Source organism: Polyodon spathula, chromosome 39 (genome assembly GCF_017654505.1).
Source record: "Polyodon spathula isolate WHYD16114869_AA chromosome 39, ASM1765450v1, whole genome shotgun sequence".
Lineage (NCBI taxonomy): Eukaryota > Metazoa > Chordata > Actinopteri > Acipenseriformes > Polyodontidae > Polyodon > Polyodon spathula.
Window position 1 is genome coordinate 905,915 of NC_054572.1, and position 8,483 is coordinate 914,397.

Below are 8,483 nucleotides of genomic sequence, written 5' to 3' on the forward strand. Positions count from 1 at the left end.
GAGCACAGCAACCAGGCAAATCCTCAGATCGTGGAACTGGAACCCGTTAGAATTTGCTACCCGTAACATATTATGACAATTATGCATGCCAAAATGTGCCACCTTGCTTGTTTATATTAGAAAAGCAGGTAGTAAATTCTGACAAGCCGTACTGTGGTGTCAGAAAATGCCACCGCTGTTAATACTATAGAGAACAGCCTTAAATAAGCCTCTCGGTGCCCGCCCCTTTCAAGTCAATGACAGTGGCACTCAATTAGGACAAACACTCTGTTAAGATCCATGCGGTCTATTTTATGGGTCAAAAACAGTGATAAATCTAAATACAGCCACTATGCAATTCTATTTGAACCCTCCTGCTTTTCCATCTTAGTAGGTCTAGGGAACCATTTAATAGCATTTGAACATTAAAATTACAGAAAATAAAGAGTCTACAAATGTTACCGTAGCTACCACTGTTGAGATCATTAAAGTTTTTGCACAATATAACCCTAACCCTAACCCTTTTTGGGTACTATTGTGTACTTACATATATCGTGCAAAAAGATTTACACATTAAGCACATTCTAACTATGCATAATAACATTGTGATTTTGTGTAAGTACACATGTATTTACTAAGTGACTACTGTGTAACATTAATTAGAAACACTTCATGCTGTTACCAAATGAGGCATCATAGGCAATACCATGTATTATTCCAATAAGGGTATTCTCTGTTAAATAGGAGAGTCACGCCTTGCTGGCCCGCTGCACCACACGTCAGAATGATCTGGAGTCCTCCCTCTTTGCTCAGAGACACACCAGAAATAAATGATGAAGCCTGTGATGCATCACATACGGGACGTCCTACGTATTGATTTGAGCTGTGGACAGGCCCTCGTGGAAGCTCACAGAGATTAATAAATCTCGTGGGCCGGGGTGTTGTTTTTACAGAGCCAGGGCACAGTGTGTGGGAATGGAATCCTGTTACAGCACAGGACCTCACCCGTTCCGTTCCCATGGAAGAGCTACACCCCCCCCCCCCCCCCCCCCCCACCCGCCACACACACACTCTCACTGCCGACAGGCCAGGCTGCCAACTCAGACTGGGTTCATGGACTTTCAACATCCACTGCATAGGTGATTCAAGGCTGCATTCCAAACTGCTGTTTAAATTCTTTTAATTTCCATGTTTTACTTTCACTGTCCCTGGGTTGAAATTGGATTTTGGTACTCAACTTTCATTGAGTTTATAGAATGCTCTATCTGATCATGTTAAATTTGCCTGCTCTTAGTTTTTTTATGATCTTCTAGCTGCCACTATTATTGATTTATCTCTCAGGACTCCAAAGATAAAAGGCTATAAAAATGTACCAATATACACCTTTTCAAAGTTAGCTGCTATTTAAACAATTATTATCAACCAACCGAATGCCGAGTACATGTTACAGAGAAGACATCAGCCCTAAAAACAGGTACTGGTCATGTATGCAATAAATTAAACAGACTGAGCTTTTTTATTTTTAAGGGATCACAAATGACTAGAGCTGTACGTTGTTATGCCTCCTTTAACAGTAATCTTTTAACAGCACCTTAAGTCTCCTTTGTGTTGACATATGATACCAGGCTTGCAAATTCAGTGATTGTGAAAGTCTGTCAATAATCTCTGTACACATTAGTGTGTCTCCACTCCAAATACTTTTTGTTGTGGTGCTGTTTATTTCAGTTGCTTTCTACCCCAGGATAGCCCAACAGCGACTGAAGAAACTGAACTGCAGTTCAAAGAAAACATACACTGCCTCCCGGCACCTTAAAACTAAGCACTAAGCCACACTGCCTGGCTGCCAGGCCCTCAAGTGTAACCAGTAGACCACAATACTTATCTCAATCCAACAGCTCTAACCACTCCCAATGTCTCTGCTCAGTGTCCTGTGCTCTGCCACTTCCCTCCTTCTCACGATACAACCAGTACAGCTCTACAAAGCAGACCACAAAGAGGGCTGATAACTGTTTAGCTGCAAGGGGCCTTTAAGACAGGAGACAGGCAGCTGACAAGTTTCTGGTGTTGCTAGGGTGCTGTGGCTTGTGTTGCCATGCCGATAGGAAAGCTGTTGGGTTATACATAATGCTTCAGGAGCCTATCAGGAACCTACTCTTGTTTTATGAAAGAAGAGTGTGGAATTCTTTCACTTGACTTTTAAAAGAAGAGAATTGAGGCAATAAAGCAGATCATGTATTCAGAATGTTTCGGACATAACAGAACATCACTGCTAAAATGGCACATACTGTATGATGAGCACTAATATAGTCTAAATACATAATCAAGACTTATCCACGTATATTAGAAATATATTAACAATGGGTAGGGCTGTGTTTCACTGGTGCGCCTGCTGCCAGTCAACACTAGGGGGAGCAAAGTGTCACTGAGGGTTATCTGTAGGAATACCAGGACTGGAAAACTAAATATAGAGCTGCAGTTTGTGTTTGAATCCAGTATGGGAAATACTGAGGCGCGCAATCTGCAGATATGCAAGCAGTCATGTTTCCAGAGGGGTCGACCAGCCAGCACTATGTATATACAGTGTTCTCTCTGACTTAAACATCAAAAATAGAATATAAAAAGCAGTGAATTGGCAAAGGACACTTCTACAGGACAGTATACAACGTCTATGATGTACTGTGAACATGTGGTCTAACAGTGCATTAACCACATGTGTAAATTATGGAATGGTTCGATATCGAGAGATAACTGTGTGTGTTTTAATATAGGCAGCCACCGACCTGTGCAGTAATTTCAATGCCTCACAGTGTGAAATTGCACATTTAAAATGGTCCACACCAGATGAAAAACTTGATTCGTGTCAAAAATAAATAAATAAATAAATAAATAAAAAAGCTCAGTGATAAGGCCCCGGGGATCCAATCAGTGCAAGGTTGCCTAGCAACAGCACAGCTCGGAATCGTGTTCATCTGTCAACAGAGCCCTTTGTATTTCACTAAAGAACACAGTGTGTGGATCACAGTATAGCCTTCAGCACACACACCTGAGACAGAAACGTAATCTTCATACTGTACCAGCAAACTGAAAGCATATTACAATTCTCCTTCCTACCAACCAAATTTACAGCAAACTAACAACTCTGCCATTATTTCTCTATGCGACATGGGGTCAATGATACAGAAATATAAAACATGCCTCGCAGATTTATTAAGATTTATCAATTTCTCTCTACTGCTTTGGCTTGTAGAGAGTGTGTTTGGGGGAATTTAATTTGCACAGTGTAATGAAATTTGCAGCGACGCTGTGCTGCACAGCTGGGTTCAGCGCTACAGTGGGGTTCAATTGGTTCTACTGCCCTCGTGTGGTGGAAGTGAGGAAATGTAACAAATATTCACCCCATTTTGAGCTGTGATTCGAAACCACCACACTGTCGCCACTTGAAATCGTCAGCTTATTTCTTTATTGGTAACAAGCATGTATATGAACTCTGTTTAGCTGTTTTATTTAACACCATGTAATCAAAGGAACTACAAAATGATGTAGCAAAAGTCTACCAGAAGCTATAGTAGTAGGACAGTATTTCATGTTAGATTTCGAAATGTGACATTTTACATTTTGTCACTTTTTCGTTTATATGGAAAACTACAGAGTGGTTTGTAACATTATTCAGCAGGTTTCATTCGTTAATTCCATAGGGGGATGCACAACTTTTGGCCATAGCTGTACAACTGGATCTGAATCATACTTGAATTCCACCTCTGCTCAGACCCCAGTGAATTACAAAGCAAAGCCAAACGACAGATTGCATTTGCAACATGCGTTCAAACTAGTTCACCCTAGTCCCAGGGCACAGGGCTGGAGAGTGCCTGAAAACCTGCGGAGCGGGGTCTTTATTCATTCATTCCCTTTGTACAGCTCCAAACAATAGAACTACAGCCTCAGCCCAGTTTCACTCGAAAGAAAACTTAACAGGTGAATTTACAGTAGTGTTTATTTATTTAGTTTCAGTTTTTGCTCACAATGTCGAAATACAGAACGCACTCACAGTGACAATTCCAGGGGTATTTCTCTGTGCTGCAATTGCAAAGACCCTTTAGTGATACTATCCTTTGAGAGCAGCCCGTTCAGTCAATATGTTTGTCAGCAGTAAACCGTTCTGTGTTTAAATAAAACAATAAGAAGCAATGCTGTTAACGCTCGGGAGTGATTCTCGATGATGTTAAGTTGGCACAGAGTGTATTGTAACACTCCTGTGGTTTTTGTTAAATATGGTCTTTTCATTTTTGTTCCCATCTTTCACACAGTACAAAAAGGTTCGATTTTTTATATTCTAAATACTGGGCAAAAAAACATAAAACTACACTTTACATTGTAAATTGTTTTCCAAGCTGGGAATGTCATCAATGACCAAGCTGAAGAACTGGATCAGCGAGCTCTAGGGGAAGGACAGTCCCTTCATTTAAAATTCTCAGTTGAATTGATCATTCTCTAAATTATTTTAATAATGGAATCGCTGTAAACCTGAGGTGGGGTTTTATATAGCCCCTTATAAAAGTTTCACTTATTAAAAGCATAGCAAAGTGTAATAAAGCACAGTGAAAGCATGGTAAAGCATAGCATTGCAAAGCCCAGAGAGATATACTGAAACATGTCTATAAGCATGGCAAACCAATAGCATAATCATGGAAAAAAGCATGAGAAAACTGCAAATCTACTGCACAGGTGACCATGTTAAACTATTATTAGTGCCAGCCTGGTATAAACTTTAATACACAGTAAATATTTATTCCAGTTCCCAACTCGTGCAGCTCACCAGCTCAACAGCAGTTGCTGGAATTGTCAGTACAGTATTGCGAAATTTAGGAAAAGCAGATTATACTGGAAAAAAAACTCCCATAATTTATACAAAATGAAGACAAAATACTTAGAAAAAAGTAGATTGAATATATCATTAAATAAACTCATATTGTGTAAGTTGGAGCAGGAGTGTGCGTATTTATGTATTTTATTGATTGTATTGTATTGCATTGCATTGTTCTCGATTCAGGACTGACTCCTGGAGTAGCAGAGTGGAAAAACAGGTTTCAAGGCAGAGGAAGCTTGTGTCCCTACAGCTACAACTACCTTTGTGGAATGCAAACATACCAGCCTGTCAGCATCTGTCAATGAGAATGCAGAGAGTGGGAGATCATGCAGTAAACACAATCCACAGTTATACACGAGATATGTGTCTGTGTAAAACTGAGGCTGATAAACTATAGCTTTAAGACAATAAGCAATACACTTAAAGGTTCGTCCCGGTAAAGCTATTAGCAAAAACAAACATGGAAAATGAAACCAGGAAAAAGGAAACTATTTAAATTGTTCATCTAATCAGTGACCGATAAATAAAGAAACTGATTCTGCAGTACACACAACAATGTAACCGCAGTGTTGTGGTGCATCACTCAATAAGAGTTTTTGCACAGGGGATTAGAGGAAAGGGGACATTTTTGACTGCTGCACTCTGCTCCTACTGGTATGCTCTGTGCTTTACTGACCAGTCTCTAATAAGTAAACAAAAAAAAAGAAGTTTAAAAATATAGATTTAATGGGCTTCATGGGGTTTCTGGTCATCCTTTCTTACAGCTAGGAAAAAGCATTTTAAAAGCAGCTCAGAATATGTAGTGCTCACAATAAACACAGCATTAGATTCTGTGAATGCTGTATGTTTCTCTCCTTTCCAGTATAGAATAATTTACTTTTTTTAGTATCAAAGAACAATATTAAAATCATTTTTATTAAAAGGCATCCCGCAAGATATTACACCCAAAAATGCAGAAGCTCGGTATCACTGTGTGCCTTCATTAACTCTTAAAAGCCCAGTTTCTCCCTTTCCCATGGAAACCTCTGGGTTATGGTTTTCCCGTATTACAATGAGCAAAAAATGAAAAGCAAACCAGTTTCGCTAAAAAGCATTCGGATTTTAAGTGATGCATCCCACTTGCAGCAATGCCCTGTAACGATGAAGCCATGTTCTGTAGCAGATGCATCAATAATATAGACGTCTCACAGTCATTTACCAGCTTTGCACTGTTTCTCATGTGTAAAAGCTAACAATACCAACCACTCCCACAGCAAGATTAGCCATGGAAACATGGGATAACTACCAAAAAGGTGTTACCTCATAACAATGTGATGCAAAAAGGTTAAATAACAAACAGTTCGGACCTTTTAAAATGTGCTCACAAGGTTCAAAAAAGCAACCAGTTGTGTGCATTTTTATACAGGTGCATTTGTAGAAAGACTGCCATACTGCTGTTGGAATGATACTCTGGTGTAGTTTGGGTTCAGATCTAGACACACTGTAATTAGATTTTAACCTGAATTACTCGCTAACTTGAATTTCCTGCTGTTCTTTTAAATAGTGGCATTAGCATCTGAATAGTCTTTAATTTAAAGCTGGTGTTTCTTTACTTGCCCAAACCCTCCCTGAACAGGGTATAAAGCAGAGTACCCATCACATAACACACATCACAGCTTCAACATGGAAACAACGACCGTCTGTAGAGGTAGGAGGGCATTTCTGTTGGGTGATATTTGTTAATGATGTCAAGTACTGGGTGGAGTGCTCTAGGTTTTAGGTTTTTCTGTTTGTTTTGCCGTTTTTATTTGTTAGGAACTATTTTTTTTTTTAAATACACATTTATTTGGTTTCCTCTACTCACTGAACGTTTTATCATCTCTGTGCTGCATTATTTTTTTTTGTGAGAATAGTTTTTAAATTGCTTAATTAAGTTTCATTCTTTTTTTTAACTGAGAAAGGGGTGCTTAGTGAAAATATTGGCCCATGCAAATTACAGAGCCATTCAGAGCCTTCGGTCATAATTTTTTTGCTATATTTTTAGAAATGACCACAGTTTGTGTGAACGCTATGGAGTTTGAAAACTTACCTTACCATAACTTTGAAAACAACATAGCTGTGTATGCATTATAAAACAAATAAATACATATAACATTTAGCATGGTAGAATTGTGCACACAGAGACTGAAGGGGATAGTTATTGTAGTTTTGCTCTTGCTCTGCTGTGCTTTCATAATGCTTCCTCTGTATTGTGCTTTTACTGTAGCGTAGGACAGGGAGTGTTAATCAGAGAAACTGCTTTCCAGTGACTAACTGTGTTGATTTCATTCTGTCTTTCTAGGAGCACTGTCTCTGCTGCTGATTCTCCATTCAGGTAATTATATTACAGTTATGAACCTAATAAACTAATGACTGTCTAGAGCATGAAACTCGTAAAGCATTTACACCAGTGCTTGCTTTATATATATATATATATATATATATATATATATATATATATATATATATTCAGTAATTATATAAATGTTTTTTACAAAAATTTTCCATTGTCCGGGAATTTGTAACAGCTGAGGGAATATGTAGTGATGTATCTCTCTATGCATTGCTATGTCAAATATATATGTAATATATTTAGCTTGAGTTAAATTTCTAACTAGTATAATCTGATATACTACATGCTGTCTTTATTATAACCATCGTTGAATTGAACCTAGGGACTGTAATGAATTACGTAATTAAGAACCTGATTGGGACAAGTTCTGGGATTGGATTGGACTGAAAGAGCCAGGATGTAGGATCCTGTTCTAAACCAATAAAAACAGATAGCCTGCATGCTGCATGTCTCATATATGTCATCTCTTGGCTGTTTCATACATGCTCATGTTAGGGTCATTTCATGTGAAAAATATGTTCTCTTGAGGATTTTCAATTTAATTAAAAGGAGAAAAACACTAGAAATAAACAGAGCAGCTAAATTTTATTCAAGACACAGCAAGAAAAAAGCTTTGAAAATCATCCCCATTGTTAACCTGTACATGTCTGTGTTTCCTTTACTGGTAATAGCTGTAAATAAGCAGTAGAGGTCAGGGTAGGGCTAGATGTAGTGTAATAAAGTTGCTTAGTAACATTTTCCAACAATCTTGATTGCTGTCAATTATTTCCGGGTTACTAGAAAGCTGTACTGTTATATTAAATTATAAGTGATACCATACCCATGCCTGTATTCTTTGGGTCTGTTTGGATGAATTTGGTAAACCGATATTATTTAAATGCTCTTGACAACTTTTCCGAAATTAATTTAAATAGCTTTCAGTCCATTGATATACATGTTTTACACAAAGTTCTATAACTGTTTATGATTGCTTATCTTTATCTAACAGCCAAAGCATTTGACCCAGATTTCTGTGCCGGGATGCCCAATGCAGCAAAGGTGGATCCGGAGAGCAGTGACAGCTACTACCGTTGTGATAATGGGGTCACCTACCACTACCAGTGCAGTGCTGGGCTAGTGTTCAATCCCCTCATCTCTAACTGTGACTTACCATCCAACGCTCCCACCCCAAACTTCTGCATCAACTTGGTGGACGGCCTTTACCCAGAGCCCAGCAACCCCTCCACCTTCTACCAGTGCTTCGGGGGGGCCACGTACTACCGGAGTTGC